Source organism: Cyanistes caeruleus, chromosome Z (assembly GCF_971803275.1).
Source record: "Cyanistes caeruleus chromosome Z, bCyaCae1.hap1.1, whole genome shotgun sequence".
NCBI lineage: Eukaryota > Metazoa > Chordata > Aves > Passeriformes > Paridae > Cyanistes > Cyanistes caeruleus.
Window position 1 is genome coordinate 1783512 of NC_141732.1, and position 18258 is coordinate 1801769.

Consider the following 18258-nt stretch of genomic DNA (forward strand, 5'->3'; position numbering starts at 1 on the left):
GCCATGGGAGTTGAAACAGCTGGTGCAAAAAGGCAAATCCATTCATTTCCAGAGAAAACACACAACCTGTGTCACTGACTTTAAGCAGTGGTGTGTGCAGGACTCCAGGGGCTCTTTGTTCTTCCTGGTGAATGATGAAAAAGATGCAAACAACGCTTGGGGGAAACATGGGCAGAGGCTTGGAGGCCACACAAAGCTGTTAGCCTGGCAGAGACAAGAAGTAAGGACAGAAACATCATGCAGAAACATCATTTCAGCCCTCCAGCTGCAGAATTAAGGAAGCTCAAGGGTTTGTACAGTGCTATTTGATGGCAAATCCTGTCTTCCATAGCAAATAAATATTTCCAAGTGGGGAAGCCATCAGCTGTTCGTGCTGTAGAGGCTCAGTCAATGTTGAAAAAACAGAGAAGCAGAGCCCTGAGCCCTGCAAGTGAGGAATTTATTGCTGGGGCAGGAATGGATTCATGACAATACCAAAACTCCTCCAGATTTCCGGCTGCCAAAGGCTGGGAGAAATGAAATGAAGCTGAAAATGGCCCACCAAGCTGCCTTCTGTGGTGTCTGGAGGAGAGAGGAAAAGACAAACACTGTTGGTGGTCCTGCAGGGATGCAGCAGTGCAGGGAGCAAGGCGCTGGGATTAAGCTCTGGAAGTTACATCATGCAGTGGTGGCAGTAAAAGTCGTTTTTGAGACAGGAGGGCAGTCACTTCAAGGAAGGGAATAAATGGAGTGGTTGTCTGTGGTAGCAGGAGAATGGCAGGAATTTGGGTCGTGTGATTCTTACGGTCTTGGAGGTGATAATTGCACGTAATGTTCCTGCTTGGTAGGGAAAAAGAGCAAAGCAGAGGTTTGGCACAGGTCACACAAAGAGATCTGCAGCAGACCTGGGTGTTCACTAAAGGCCCTGTTCTTTCACAGGTTTGCAGAAAAAAAACAGGGCAAAAGAAAAGAGGAAAAAGAAAAAAAACTGGCTTTTCTAAGCAGTTGATGGGAGATGTAATTGCAAAGGGCAGCAGGATTCCAGTTTTCTCTTACCAGAGCTAGAGCAAACATTTGGCTCAGCCAAGTACCATGTCTTTGTCAAAATAAATACTCTTAATAAGCTTGGGAAGGGTGGAAGAAGCACCAGATATTGCTGATGGTGCTGTTTGCTTGCTGAATGAGGGATCTCTTTGGTTCCCCTGAAGAGAACTTCTTCCACCTGTGCTTAAACCTGGACAACTTCCAGATGTGCTCAAATCCTTAGAAAGGATCCAAAATCCAGGAATTGAAAGGATCTTGGATTACCAAGGATCCAAAATTCCAAAATACATGGGTTTTTTTTTTAGTACATGGCAGGGTAACATCCCCTGTGTCTCCTGACAGGGCATTTCCACAGGAACACGTTAAATAAAAGGTGTGGATTTCTGTGAATTTAAACCATGCTGCAGCCAGGCTGATCATTGCAGCTTGAAAACCAGCGATGGCAAAAGGCTGAACTGCCAGATCTTCCCCTTTGCTTTTGGGGAAAACAAAGATTTCTTCCTCTCAGCAGCCTGAACAGGTCGTGCCTGTTTTCTCACCCTTTCAGCTTTTAAAGAGAATCCTGAACCCAGGGCAGAGGCATTGATGGTCCCAAAGACATTTCCCTTCCTTTAACCTGGCAGAACCCATCTCCCTCAGCCCTGCAAGAGGATCTGGAGCAAAGCTCTGTCCCCTTGCCCTGTGCCACCACCCATGGATCAGTGGATGAGGCTTTAAGGGAAAAGATACGAGTTGGAGTATTCGTGTTCTGATCCCTTCTCCCCCACGTCCTCCCCGTGCCCTCAGCCTGTGAGGATTTCCACTCCCTGTGGAAAAGCTTTCCAGGCTGATCTTTCCAGAGGCAGAGTAAGAAGGGTGAAAATCATCAGAGAAGTCTGTGGGTATGCATTTGAAAATGGAAAATCAGTCTGGGCTAGCTTTGTGTTAGGCAGGAATTTGAATTTATACCAATTTAGACCAACCAGACAGTGACATCCCCAGGAAATGCACATCAATAGTGCAGCTGTATATGGTAAAAAACTTAGGCTGTTTTAGTTTTTGATAAACTGGCCTAAACATGTGTGTGGTTTAGTGGTAGCTTTTGTTTGCACTCTACAGAGACAGGTGTTATTTTTTAAAAAAAACTACTTCAGTTCTTCAGGACCTTTTTTTTTTTAGGACAAGACCTTTTAGCCCATGTTTGCACAAGTGGGCTACACTTCCTGTCACCCTCCAGTCCTTGAAAATTGTTATGAACAGCTGTTTGCACTTGTAAATCCAAACATTTGTGTTTAAAATGACAGGCTATGTGGACTTTTCAAGGGAGTTTTCAAGTTGAAGTGGCATTAACATATTGCTGGAGTGAAATGCCTCCTAAAGATAAGAGCTTTGGACATCCAGCGTCACTTGATGCTGCTCTTGGGAGTGGGGTGGGGGATCCTTCCCGAAGAAGAGATCACAGATGTGAAAGTTAAGGAAAAATTTGGGGTTTAGGCTACAAAAAAGTCTTTGGAGATTGTCAAGATACTGGATCCTAGTTAGCTGGATTGGCCCCAAAAAGTGATTTTGGATGTGAAATGTTGAGTTTCACACCTCTGAGCTGTTTTATGGCAAGCACAGCTGAGTCTGACCTGCCTGCCTGGCTTGTTGAGTGTTTTGGGGTCACCTTGAGAGCTGTTCCAGCTTTCATTAACACAGCAGCTCTGAGGTCTAAATTCAAACCTCTTCACTCCCTTTCCCTCAAACCCACCTCTGACATTTTGTGGGGAGGGAAACTCATTTTTTCTGCTCACCTACACCGCCCAGAGAAGGTTTGCATGGGATTTTAGGAACAATTTATTCACCAAAAGGTGGGCACAGCCTGGCCTCAGCGGCCTTGGAGGGCTTTCCCAACCTCTGTGGTCCTGTGAAATCTGTTTTCTGTGAAATCATGCAATTCAAGCACAAGGAGGTGCTTTATGCAGCCTTTCCTTGAAATGGGGAAAAGCATCAAATTTATCACAAACTTTAGAATCAGATGATACAAATCCATTAATATATCACATATCTGATTCATGAGTAGGTGAGGAGGAGCTGGAGACGAGAGAAAGATTATGAAAAGCTCATTTTCTGGGGCTAAGTTTTGGTGGATGTTAGTGAGTGTCCTTCCAAGATCAGCCTCTCCACACTCAAGAATGAGATAAACTCCAGGAAAGATGGAACTACATGGATTTTATTCACCATTACAACATCTTCAACTCCACACATGCAGAAAAATTAAACCCATATAGCTGTGCCCAAGGGCAAAACATTTCTGGGTAAAACAGCCAGTGGGGTGACAGTAGCAGAATGGGAATTTTTTGCATTTTAAGGGGCTGTATCCCTCTGTTTTTTCACTTTTCCTGCAGCTGCCTAACATCTGAGATATCCTCAGTCACAGAGTGAAACGTGAAAAATCTTTATTTGCTTCCCTGTATTATTTATCTAAAAATAAAATTACTTACTGAAAGTTTAAAACTCAGACAAAAGACTAAGACAAAAAACTCAGGAAAAAAGGGAAAACTAGTCAGGATTTTTTTGTCCCTCCCGCCCCAAAACCTCAAGAGGAAGAAAAATACATGAACAGAGAAATATTTGATATCTTTATGGAGAATTTACCACCTTAAATATTGTCCTTGTTGATGATAGATTCCCAAGTGACTACAAGACTTTTAATTCCTGGGAGGTTATCAAGGTGAGGTGGACTTTTGAGGTGTCTTGCAAACCTGTAGCATATATTTTTGTTCACTGATAATTAATGTAACTATATTTTTATTGTATTTTTAATTATATTTTATTATTTATAAAACTAAAATACAATTATTAATTATATTTATAATATATTTTACATATATTTATATTTAAATATAATTATATTTACATATAAAATATATATTATTATAAATATATATATATATACAGGTCTTGCAAACCTGTAGCATATATTTTTGTTCACTGATAATTAATGTAACTATATTTTTATTGTATTTTTAATTATATTTTATTATTTATAAAAGTATAATACAATTATTAATTATATTTATAATATATTTTACATATATTTAGATTTAAATATAATTATATTTACATATAAAATATATATCATACATATAATCGTAATTGTAATATAATTATTAATTATATTTTATATTATTTATAATATTTTATTATCTTTTTAATTAACATATAATAATATGTTCTGTTATTGAAAGGATTGCTTTGGCTGGCTACAATGCCAGTTTTATATCATTACCAGTGTTATGTAATCTGATCTGACATGGATCAGGGCTGGGAAGGAAAACACACAATAGATTAAAAAATGACTGTACTAATTGCTAATCAGTGTACAAACAATGCCAAAAAGCCATATTTTTTTTATAGCATCATCCTGCAGGTAAATACCTACACCCAAGGGTCCCGAGGAGATGCATTAACATAAAGAACTTGGTTTTACAAGACTTTAAACCTCCACACCCCTTGTTCCTCATTTAGATCCGGGCTTGTGCAAACAAATTTCCGACAGAAAATGTTTCAGCGCACCTGAGATTTCAGGCTTTGCTCCAAAACTCGTTGTTGTGGTACAGGATGTGATTCTGCAGTGTGGTTAACACCGGGCCCAGAGGCAATGTTTACCAATATAAAGTCAAAAAACCATGATGAGACCTCCGTGACTTTCTTCACTGCTGTGCTCAGGAGCTCGGAGTGGCAGGGTCGGAGCTCTGAACGCGACCATCAGCAAGATCAAACACCCAGGCAGGAAATGCACCTTGAGGAAACTGCTTGCCATCAGCACAGACCAGTTTTTAGTTTTTAAAGTTTTTGGTTTTCCCTTATAAGTCTGTAAAAGTGGCCTTGGAGGCTCCTGTGCCCATCCTTTTCTTTCAGCCCCCACCAAGGAGCATCTTGAAATTCTCCCTGCCCTCATGGCTGCAGCTCAGGCTTTTCCCAATTCTCCTCCCATGGTAACCACTCCTTTAATCTGCTAACACAAGGAAATGCTGCAGTGTTACTGGGTTTTAATTTTATTTTATTTTTTTAAGGTTTTGCTAGGAAATTACTGGGTTGAACATTCCTGCCTCTCAACGAAATCTGCATAGCTGAGTGATTTGGAAAATCAAAATACCCCACAAAGATTACAGGGCCTGTGCTGTAGGAGCTGAATCTGATACCTTCATGGTGCACTGGAAAAAAAGAGCTTCTCTGGTGATGGGCAGACACAGACACACTCAAAAGTCAACATAAAGGTTTGCACCAATGGCTGCAGAGTGAATTTTGTTAATAATTTTATTTTGAACTGACTTGGGAATTTCCAGTGCCTTTTAATTAATTTTTTTTTCATTGTGACCTCTGTTAAAGTTTCTTGAACTGAAAGGGAAAAAAAATATATAATAATAATAATAATAATAATAATAATAATAATAATAATAATAATAATAATAATAATAATAATAATAATAATAATAATAATAATAACAATAATAATAATAACAATAATAATAACAATAATAATAACAATAATAATAATAATAATAATAATAAGAAGAAGAAGAAGAAGAAGAAGAAGAATAAAAAGAAGAAGAAGAAGAAGAAGAAGAATAGAATAATAACACAATAGAATAATATATAGCAATATATTATATAGTATATAATAATACATTATTATATATAATATATATTAATATATTATGTGATAATAGATAATATATAAATTATATATTAATATATTATTATATATTATTATATCGTTATATATTAATATACATTATATTATATATATGATATGTAATACATCATTATATTACATATGTTATTTGCATACATTCCATATTTGCATACATATTTATATACATTATATTATTTATAATTACATTATAATCTGCACTATCTGAGCCTTCACAGTGGCACTGTGCATCCCTCATTAAAGCAGACCACACTGACGAGAGTGTTAAAAAGTTGCTTTCAGAGAAACTGCTGCTTGGATTTTTCCTCATCCTCATACATTTGTTACCCCACGAGAAAACTGGAATTTCTGACCAGATCAGGACCAGTTTTCATGTTGAACCTTGAAGCAGGGGGGCAAAATGTTTGCCTCCTCCTCAGCAGCCACATGTAAAGCTCTCAGCTCCCAGGCTGTCCTCACACAACAACAACAACCCTGAAATTTCAGGTTATTTTTCCTTCCTCTCTGAGAATTTTGCTGAAGTAACACCAGGCCAGTTTAAGGACCAGCTGGTCGGGCTCAGGCACACAGAGAGAAGACACAAAACTCTCCCCCTTCAGCATAAAAATGTGGGTGTGGTTAAAGATCTCTGCAGGTGAATTCAGGGAGAAGGAGGAAAACCAAATTCATGTGAGAGATTTAGCAGGGGTTTGTGATTTAAGAGATTCTAGCTAAGGATTAGTGTCCACAGACTTTGAGTTTATTATGCTAGCTTGTTTTTAATCCTGTGCAACCAGCTAAGGACTGTGATAGGGGTTTTGAGTTAAATATCAGTGCTTTATAAGCCAAGACTTTCTAAATTAGTTTCCCAGGCATCTGATTCCCTGCTGCTCCTCTGGAGTTTTATTTCCTGTTCGTAGCTGGGTGTGGGCAGAGTTATTTTTATTAGCTCTGTGATTAGATGTAGCCCCCTGCAATATGAGGCATTTCTGTCTGATTTGGCTTCTGGCACAGAGAGGCCAAACCAAAAATCTCAGGTACCCCATCCACTGATGTTCCCAGCTCAAGAGAAAAAGTGACCTCATGTGGCCAATGAATTCATGGTATTTTCTGAGTTATTTTATTTTATTTTTAACGAGGAAAACATGCCAGGTGTTTTGTCCTGCATGGAGGAGGAGGAATATCCTTGGATGTCACCACAGTGGGCTGCAGGTCACTCTGTGTGTATGGGTGGGTCACAAAAATTTGGTGATGTGCAGATTCAAGTCAGAGCTCTGCAGTTTGACCTAAATATTTTCATCATTGAGAGGGGGGGAAAAAAAGAAAGGGGTGCACTCCCAGCAGCTGTTAGTTTTTCTGTGGAAACAGAGGATTGAAATGGTTTCATTTTCCCTGCCCTGTAAAAATGTCTTTTCTGAATTAGATCAGTTAAAGGAATGAAAAATCCTCCACCTGCCTATAACCTTTCCCTTTTTTTTTAATATCACTAGAGAGCCTTGGCTAAAATAGCAAATTTATTCTTAAGCCAGAAATACCCTTCCAAATGGAAACTAAAAACCACAAGCTTAAAAGCATATTTCTTCTTCCTATCAGGCAGTCAACAAGAAAGGCTCCTGAGGATTTTGTGTTTTTCCCCTGGCAATATAAGTGATAAAAGTGGTATTCCAAAGAAGGTGCAGAGCTGAGGGTGGGTTTACAATAGTATCCAGAGGATTGAGGGGCACAAGAATTGTTCACTTTCCGTTCAACATCCTTTTTTTATTTTTTTGTTGTTTTTTTTTTTTTTTTTTACTTAAAATACTTTCAGGATCCTCTGAAAAAACTTCTCCTCTGCACTTTATTTATTGGATCTGTCCACTGACAAGGGCTGGAATTGCAAATGTCAATGCCTCCTCGTGGCAGTGGTCATTACATTCGTATCCAATTAAGGATCTGAAATACAACTCAGGCACTCCTGGCAATTTGTATGGAAATTAGAGCACTAAAGCTCGCTCAGAGAAGTTTCTTCCCTTAACTGATTTCTGGTTATGAACCGACCTCCTGCACTACCCGGAGAGCACCTGCGAAACCTCCTTTTATTCGCTCTCCACATGAAATAAACTCGGTTAATTTGTTTCAGGTTCATTACAGGTAAGAGCCTTGCTAGTCTGGATAAAGCAATTTCCAGCCTGTTATCCAATAATTGCATCGTGACAACGCACTTTCCCCCCCACCACTGCTGAGTGGCTGGGATCAGCCGGATGAACGCTGAAATTCCAGGTTCTTTCCCCCCTTATTTCCTTTAGAAAATGTACCAGGGTCGATCCCCTCAGCACCCAGGGGGTGACCCAGGGGTGACACTGATGGGGACAGCAGTGCCATCACCTCCTGGCCCCAGCTGTCCCCTCCTGCCTCCTCTTTTCTGCGGAGCAGCACTCACGGGGCTCGCAGAGCCCTGTCCTTTGAGCAAGCCAACGCTAGATGTCACACACAGGAGGGTTATTGCAAGGGGAAACAGCCTGCCAGAAGAGATTTTATTTTATTTTATTTTATTTTATTTTATTTTATTTTATTTTATTTTATTTTATTTTATTTTATTTTATTTTATTTTATTTTATTTTATTTTATTTTATTTTATGTTATTTTATGTTATTTTATGTTATTTTATTTTATTTTTTATTTTATTTTATTCTATTTTTAAATTTTATTTTATTTTATTTTTTTATTTTTTTATATAATTTATTTTATTTTATTTTAGTTTATATTTTATTTTATATTTTATTTTATTTTATTTTATTTTATTTTATGTTATTTTATGTTATTTTATGTTATTTTATTTTATTTTTTATTTTATTTTATTCTATTTTTAAATTTTATTTTATTTTATTTTTTATTTTTTTATATAATTTATTTTATTTTAGTTTATATTTTATTTTATATTTTATTTTATTTTATTTTATTTTATTTTATTTTATTTTATTTTATGTTATTTTATGTTATTTTATGTTATTTTATTTTATTTTATTTTTTATTTTATTTTATTCTATTTTTAAATTTTATTTTATTTTATTTTTTTATTTTTTTATATAATTTATTTTATTTTATTTTATTTTATTTTATTTTATTTTATTTTATTTTATTTTATTTTTATTTTTTATTTTATTTTAGTTTATATTTTATTTTATTTCAATTTTTTTTCTGTTTTACTTTGTTTTTGCTTCTTTCTTAACCTATGGGTTAACTCGTGATAAACCATCAGCTCCATGGACCTTGGTTTCTACAGAAAAACCCCAAAAAACCCCAAAAAGCAACAGTTAACTCGTGATAAACCAGCAGCTCCATGAAGCCTGGTTCCTACAGAGAAAACCCCCAAAAAACACAAAAAACAACTGATGCATTCCATGAGTTATCCAGAGGAGAAAATAATCCCTTGCTCCTGTCACAGGACCAACAGCTGAGGTCTGGGCTCTTTGTCCCCAAACCCCTGGGCTTCAGCATGACTCTCCTCTAATTAAGGCTTGCTTAATTTCTCCTGAAGCTGGGAGGCTGACATTTGAAGGTGAATATTACTTAAAATTTTGTTTTCAGATGCTGGAGGATTGTTGGTGGAAGTTGCTACAGAAATTGCAGCTCTTGCTTGTCTTGGTGACAAATGTGGGAAATTCAAATGAAGCCAAATCTGCACTGGATGCTTCAGGTAAACCACAAATATCCTCTGCACACAGAGTGTTTCCACAGCTAACTTTGGATAGTTCATCTTTTTATTAGTACCCTCACTTTTAATCTTATGGAATGACAAGAATAGTGAAATGCTGGCTTTATACTGCACTTTTGAAAAGATTTATTGGTTTTTGTTTTTTTTCCTGGTTGTAAAGTTCAGTAGTTTTATTAGTTAAAGTCTGGGCTTTAAAGTATGAGCCTCAAATCTTCCCCAAATCATGCAGAATTTCACAAATCTTATTTGAAATCCTTTCATTACTTGGAGACTCTGGGGTAGGGGGACAGTTTTGTCTTATAATGTCTATCAACAGAGTCTCTTATTTCTCTTATTACAATATATGTATTCTCTTATTCTCTTATTATAATATATATTATAATATATAATATATATAAAATTATACATAATATTTGATATATATAATATATACACTATTATACATTATATATATATATATATATATATTATAATAAGAGAATATATATATATATATTATTCTCTCATTAAAATCGTCACTGTTGCCCAGTGCCCACTAAAGTTCCATTTGCAGTCTGGTTGCTTTTATCACTGAGTAATCATTTAAAATGGTTAATTGATGCCTGGAACACTGAACCTCTAACTCGAGTTTTGTGTATTTTTGTTACTTGACTCGTCAACAGAGAGATACATTAGTGATGTGGAAGAATCTGATGAAAAAAAATGTATATTTTGCTAACTTGAAAGTGCAAAGGAAAGTATCTTATGGTGTAAAATTAGCAAGTCCTCCCCATCTTCAGGCTTCTAAAATCTTTGTGTTTTCCTCCAGGGAGTTAAATCTTCTTTATTTTGTTTCTCAGACCTCTGCAGCAGCCTGTGTGCTTCTTTCCCTGCCACTCTCCCCAGTCCAGGTCTGTGGGTCAGCACGTGAAAAATGCAAGTTTACAGTATTTAGAACAAAGAAAACATGTTTTCACTGGGAACTTCTGGTCTTTCTGTGGCTTGCCGTGGTCAAGGTAGACCTGGACACCCTTCTGGAGCAGAAATACTGGGCAGGAGTGAGTGGTACCTGGTGAAGCTTGGCTGTCTCAGGGCAGCAGAATGTCAGTATCCACCAGGGCTGGCTTCACTTCCATCCCCCAGATGGTCACAAATTATGTAGAAAATGGTGACTGGAGTAGTTGAAACCTTAAGTGATTGTGACTTTTTACAGCCAGCTGGGTGCTGCTGGGGGAGGAGGAGGTTTTGACTTACAGAGAGCGTGGTTTAATTACTCAGGGGAAAAGGTGTGAAGATAAAAAGCAAAACAAAGCAGTTTGTGCTCAGATTTTACGTGACATTATTGCAATGTCTGACTGAAGATGGGACACTCTCACACCTTCATTTAGTTGGAATCACAGCTGAGGGTGGAAACCACCTCTGGAGTCAGCCTGTGCAAACTTCCTTGCTTGAAGATGGGCCAGCCAGACAGAGCTGACTGGCAATTATGGTTATATTATATATTATTATATTATATTATATTTATAACCTCCCTGCACATCTTTTCCCAGTGTCTGACCACCCTCGCAATTAAATAATAAAATTATTAAATATGAAAACGTTAAAATTAAATTAAATATTAGAAATCAAAAACAATTAAAAAATTAAAACAAATATTTTATCGTGCTGAGCTTGTGCCCTTTGCTTCCCCTCCTGTTACTGAATGAGCATCCCTGGGAGGAGCTGGGCTCTGCTTCCTTCACTCCAGGACTCCACAACCAGGCATTACAAAGGTCACTCCTAAGTTGTGATGTCTTGTGGAAGGGGCCAGGCAGTAATGTCTTTTGCCTGAGTGCCCTGCAGATGTGTTTATCTGCCAAGAAATGTCAGCCTTCCCATCAAATAAATAATTCATGGCTGGCGTGTGATGATACCAGCGCCTGTTCGGAGTGAAATAAAGCTGTCGGCGTGAAAGGGCAGCGTTGGAGCCCAGCATGGATCAATGGAAGCAGGAGAACCTTTCTATTTGGTTTATTAACTGAGTGATCTTTTTAGGAAGGTCTAATTTTTCAGAGCTGTGCTCCGGCGGTTGTCTTCTTCCAAGATCAGCCAAGATTTGAGGCCTTTTGGGTAACCTGAGCGTTATCTTTATTTTAGCTAAATGGCAAATTCACTGTTCTTAGTGGATTCAGTGACATTTCAAACGGGTTTGGTTTGGGTGGACGTGCAGCAATGAAATTCATGTTCAACCAGCGCTCAGCCACTGCTGGAAAACGCCCTTGGGGCAAATGGTGGTTCTGGCTACTGGTGACCTTCCGTGGGATTTTCCAGTTTTTCCTCACCCAAATACTGGGATCAGGCCTAGCTGGTGCCCTGAGCTGCTCCTCCTGGGGCAGCTGGGGATGAGCATCTTTCCTCCTGGAACCCAACACCCCGCGGAGCCGCTGGCGGCGGAGCCGCGCCGCGGTGGTGGCCCAGGGCAAACGCCAGCCAGGACAGGGCTGTTTTCTCCTGTGGTCCCACCAAGAATCCGAGCACGGTCACGGAGCGAGGGCCCACTGCTGAGAGAGGAGAGAAACAGCCTTTTCATGGGCTGCTGTCAGCTGGCCAGAGCTCTGATTAGCTCCGGGTGTTTACGTTTGCCCGCGCCCGTGTGGGATCAGCTGAGGGCCCGTTGGAAAACCCGTCGCTCAGCAGATCTAACTCTCAGTCAGATGGGTCTTTTTTTCCTTTTTAAAGGAATAAAATGGATCTTCCTATTTATTTATTTATTTATTTATTTATTTATTTATTTATTTATTGAGGGGGCAGAAACACTTTTTTTTTGGTAGAAACTCTTTCCTTGTGCCTAGAATTTACAAAAAAAAAAACCAAACAAAAAACAAAAATTTAAGAAAAAAAGACAAAAAACAATACTGAATGCTCTTGTTGGTTTGGGGAATTGTCTGGTCACTTGAGTGAAACACCACTGCAGCTTGAATGCAACCTACTGTTAATGAGCAACAGAAAATTGCCTAACATCAGGAAAAACAGCAATTATTTTCTCTCCTTCTCCTTCTCCTTCTCCTTCTCCTTCTCCTTCTCCTTCTCCTTCTCCTTCTCCTTCTCCTTCTCCTTCTCCTTCTCCTTCTCCTTCTCCTTCTCCTTCTCCTTCTCCTTCTCCTTCTCCTTCTCCTTCTCCTTCTCCTTCTCCTTCTCCTTCTCCTTCTCCTTCTCCTTCTCCTTCTCCTTCTCCTTCTCCTTCTCCTTCTCCTTCTCCTTCTCCTTCTCCTTCTCCTTCTCCTTCTCCTTCCCCTTCTCCTTCTTCTCCACCATTACGTTTCCATTATTTTTCTTTACTTTGATTTATAGAATTTTTTTTGTTTGAAAGAGGTGGTTTTTTTTCTTTCCTGTTCTCCTCATGTCTTCTTTGCACACTCACCCCCCATCTTTGGTGATCTCTGGTGAACACAAACCCCAGACTTTGTTGAAACCTTGATACTGCCTTTTTTCTTAGTGTGTCACCCAACCAGCCAAGTTGGATACAAACCCTAATTTTAGAAATAGTGCAATATTTTACCCAAGTAAGGTGGCATGCAGGCAGCTTAGAATAAAAAAAAAAAAACAACAATGGCATCTGTGCAGTTTCTTCTGTCAGTGACACAGACCTCTGCAACTTTCACATGGGTTCTTATTTCTTCTAAAAACATGTCTCCAAAAAAAATCTCCAAAGGCAGCACTTGTGCAGAACAAAGGATTTCTGTGGAAGGTGATTCAGTGCTCTTCTCTTAATAATGGGTATGCTGTTAAAACTGGATTTTTGGAGTTTTAACCTGCAAGAGAAAGAAGACTGTGAATCTGTGTCTCATTTCCACAGTGCAGCATCCTTGTAACCTCCACTCAAAACTCGTCAAATTGACAGAGAGTGGGAAATGTACAATTATTTGCACACTGCCTGCAAGAGGAACGCCTTTAGTGCAACCCAAGTCAGCTTTGCATCTATTTTTCATTGACTGAAGGGTTGAAACAGAGCTGAGGATCAAACCCAACAGCTGGGTGTGCCAAATGCATCAGTCTCTCCTGGAGACAAAGGTTACTTTTGCTAGCTAAAATCTCCTCCAGAGTGAAATTTGTTTATCTAAACTTTGTTTACTGTGAAATGCCTGGAAGATATTTTCATTAGATTCTTGCCTTTTTTTTTTTTTTTTTTTTTTTTTTGTGTGTGTGTGTGTGTGTGTCCTTTGCTAGTTGTTTTTGTTTTCTTTTGTAATTTGATTAACATGAGCTCAATTTCTTATTCAGTCATGGAACTGGGTGGGTGAAAGAGGCAAACTTCAGCAGGGCTCAGGCAGCAAAGAGGTGCATTTATGATTGCTCAAAGTGAGTGTTATTGTGCAGGTACTTGTGAAAGAAAGCCAAAGTAATGAGGAGCACTGGGCATTTCTCATGAGGAAGTGAGGGAGGGCAGTGATGTCCAGTGCCACCAGGCAGTACAGAACAATTTGAAGTGCCCTGGTGGCTCAGAGGGCTGTACAAGCAGAGAATTTGCTGGAAGACAACCCTGGACACCTCATGGCAATGGGGTGAGGCAGAGGAGCCGTAGCTGCACAGGCTTGGCAGCAAAGGGGGCCATCAAGGGCTGCACAAAGTGCTGAATTATGAGACAAGAATTTGGATTAGACATTTCCAGCACTCCTGTGACCACAGCTGCGAGCTCCAGCTGAGATGCAGACAAAACTCGCCGATTTCTTGGCAAGAAGCAGTAAGCAGCAGGACTGTCTCTTCAAAAGATGCCTGGCAGTTTATCTTGAGGTGTCCAGTCAATGAGGCTAAGTCAACATTCAAGATGAAGGGGTTAGTGATCTCCCTTTTCTCCCCTCTGCGGGCCCAAAGTCCTCTCCTGTCTGATTTATGAGTTCCTGCTGGTTTCCAAATGGCCCCTGATCCTCCCTCTGAAATCTGAGATCCAAAGGGCCCTCCAGAAGCTTCTCCTTCACACTCTAGTGGAAAAATTAAAAAAAAAAAAACAACAAATCTTCAAGATTCCTAGGGGATATTTTGTGACTAGCACCCTTGCATCCTATCCCCATGGGTGTCAGCAGAGGAGAGTGGCTGTGGATTATTGTCACACGTCTGATAGCAGCCCACAGGGAGCAAAGTTATCTCCATTTCATGTGGCACACACCAAAGCCACAGAAATGAGCTGGGTGAGATGTTTTGTGACCAGCAAAATGCCTGCACAGAACCCAGCCTGCACTAATCCCTTCCCTGCATCCTAGGAGAGACCTCATTGCAAGAAGGAGGAAGATTTCCTGGTCGAGTGAGAGGGCAATCACAAAAAATATCAATCCAAAGTGAAGTCCTCCTTCGGTGGCTTCCAGTGAAATTTATTGCTTGTCATCCTCCTGACAGGTTCCTTCAGGATGTTCAAAGCTTGAGGGAAATGGGCGGTGGTTGGAATTTGGCAGCAGGAAGTGTGATCTGCTTTGGGGGTATTTGCTGTGTTTTTGTTTTGGTCCTCACTATTTCTCCCACTATCTTTGTGCAGATTGGAGCACGGTGCTGTGAGCTAGCATGTAAATGTTTGGCAGCTGAGCAATGGAGGCTGATGTTTTTTGGCAGGGGGGAAGTGGATGCCGTGGCAGTGCTGTGTTTGAGACATCCCCCAGCTCCCTAAAGAGGTCTTTTCCCTGGCTTTTGAATTTCAGGGCAAGGCAGGGAAAATATTCTTTCAGTAAATTCTATGTGATGCTACGTGAGGACTTTGTGAGGAAAATTTCTGGGTCTCTGTGTCCTCTCCATGGGTGAGGTGAGGCATCTGACACGGGCAGGACCTAGAGTCCTCTAAAATCCATAAAATACCAGACAAACCCAGGACTGTGTGGCTTTCAGAAAGTCCTTGGCCAAACACCTTTGAATCTTGGGCATATTTGTAATTAACACAGCTGGAAACTCTGAGCTGTGGCTCCTAAAGAGTTTGAGGGACCTAGGCAAAAAGAAAAACATCTTGTTTTTGTGCATCAGGACAAACCTGGGGGTTGTGGCAGGAACCTGGTGTCCCTTGTCCCCCGTCCATCAGTGGCTGGGCCAGCTGGACGTGCCCATTTCGGTTCTGTGGAAGAGGAGCAGGTGACACCTGAGGGTGTGACTGGCTGGGGGTTTGTTCAAAACAAATCCCACCTGCTGCCCCAGAGGTCTCAAATTCAGCTTGCTGGAGTAAATTTATCCAGCGCTGACACAGTGTCAAGCAGCAACATTTTGAAAACAGATTCCACCCCTGCCATGGTGGTGGCTTTATCTCCCAAACCCTCGGTGCTGTGTGGATCAGGAGAACACTGAGGTCTTTATTTCCTTCTCCCATCACTTGATGCAAGATAAGACACCTGCAGGCCCCAGATCTGATGGTGTGAGTAATAGGAATTTGCTGTCCTTCCAAGTTTTCCTCCACCCATGGGTGGCCTTTGCTATCTTCCTTGGACAGATGCCCCATTCCTGAAGGCTGCCACGTTTTTGTGGGTGGCATCTCAGCAGCTGCTCCTTCCCAATCGAGGTCTCCGTGGCTTTTAACAAAAGGATGCGGAAAGTACTGCGCTCCTTGGCCTTCCCTCCTCATTTTCTTCGTCCCAATCAGTCTGTGAGGCGACTTGCCACTGTTCTTTTTCATTAAGAGGTCTACCAAGCCAAAACATGAGTGAGCCAGGCGCGGGTGCCAACGAAAACTGAGTCACACACACGGAGCAATGAATCACTTGGGGCTCAGCTGAGGCCTTGGCACACGTCTGGCTGTCCCACACAGTGACATGTTTTTCTGCTGTTGACTGTGCTCAGGGGTCCCCACACTCTGTGTCAGGCGCCTGACAGGGATCTGTGTCGCACCCCACATCTAAATGGAAATATTTAGAGGACCTCTCCCTGCTCTGTAGGAAATAAACCCAAACACACGCAGGTTTTTGGTGCTGCTTTTGTGGCCTGCGTCTGCTGTGTGCAGCTGGAGCCTTCATGAGCCTGCCCTGGAAATACAGAGAGGGTAAAATACGAGCATGTGCTGCCTGAGAGGCTTTGGGGGACCAGAGCAGGGATGGTGCAGCCAGCAGAACTGGACCTGGCGTGTTTAAGTCAGCTGGGCTTGAGGGTCCAGGCGCTCAGGAAGGGATTTGGGATGCAGGAGGCACATCCCCAAACCCCAGCAGAGATCCCAACCAGCCAAGAGCAGAAACTGGGAAGGACTTCTATTCATTCAAGAGGAAAATGAAGTTTTTGGGGTGGATGCATTGGAAAACTCTGCTGGATTTGCCTTTAAGGGTGTTGCCATTCTGCAAACTGCTGACAAGTTATCCCGGACTGTTTAGCTTAAGGTTTTGTGTTGGTCTTTTTTTTCACTGTGCCTGGAAGAAGGAGAGGCCAGACAGGCTGGTGCACATCAGCAGAGATGCCAAAGCCTGGCTGTACCCTGCAGCACAATTTTTGGGGTGCAAGGCACCAAGGAGTGAGAGTGGTGGGCCCTTAGGGCCAGGAGGACACAGCTCATTTTGGGATCACTCTTCATTAGGGCTGAGAATCCCTCCCTTTCTCCCTCCAGGACCAGCCTGCTTAGCAGGAGGGTTTGCTGCTTCACAAGGCTGTTCCTTCACAAAAAAAGGTGCAGGAAAGTTTGCCCCTCAAGACAAACATGGAAAAATCTGCCTGTGTTTGCCCCCAGTTCCCGGTAAAACAGCGAGTTCAGACGTAAGAGCCAGTCTGCCAGGGATGTAAACCCTGCAAAATGTGATGTGAAGCCCTGCCCCTTCCCTCCTGCCTCTTTTCCTTGGCACAGGGATGGGGATTGCTCAAGGCCTGGAGCTGTCTGGAGCACAAACCTCTGCAGGAGCAGAGGGAGGGAATCATCTGCAGCCCGGGAGAGATAAGGACGTGCGCACGCGCCGGGACCGTGCGAGAGCCAGCACAACAAATCTGGAGACACCATCCAGCAGATGAGCTGGTAGTAAACCTGTACCCTTCTAAATGGACTGGAAAAAAAAGGTTATGGACAGCCTTTCTCCCCCTTAGGATGAATTCCCTAAGTGGGGAGTGGGAAATTTGGAGTCTGAAAAGCTCAGTTATTCCTGGAAACAAGAACAGCTTCATGACTTTTTTTACTATTTTTTTTTTAAAAAAATCCCAACAAACGAAAAAACAAACAAGCTGACTCATGAACCTTCATCCCTGCATGGCCTCTTTTTTTTCTTTCCCCTTTTGGACTGTGCCAGCTCAGGTGTTCTCTGTGCTGCAGGATGTGTGAAGCAGGTTGGGAAAAAAAAAAAGTCATTGCAAAGAAATACCTATTCTCCAATTGCCTGTACTAGGTGTGGCAGCATGGATCCAGACTGAATGAATTATGCTCTTATTTTGGATATTCTAGGGCAGGAAAGCAGCTACATTGGCTGTTCTAATAAGGCAAATGTTCCCTGAAGACTTTACCTGTCTCTGAGGGCCTTTCTTGTGTCCCAGCCCTGATGGATTTCCAGTGTATTTTTCACTTAGTCCTTGTGAGTACCTGGTAGGGCTGGAGAACCCCAGAGCTGAAAAATGCCAGCTGAGGAATGTCTGGGGCCTTCATAAATTTCATTAGGGCAACAGGGCTCTTTGCAGTTCAGAGTGGACAATTTCCATTGCCTTTCATGCAGAACTTGGACTCCACAAAACTGCAAATTTCACCCAGTGGCTTTCAGTTCTGTCCCAATTATCTGTAAAGTGCTGTTTGTTAAGAAGTCATCTGGTCTTTATTTAAAGGCTAGGAAATTAATTGAAACTGATGGAGGACTTCCACAAATGACAAACTCCATCAAACTCCTCGGTTTCAACCTGATTGAAACAATACTTCAGAATTTTTTTGGCCTTATATTTGTTTTTATGGATAAGTTAGGGAAGAATGAATGGCCTCTTTTGTGAAGTCTTGCCCTGAAACTGT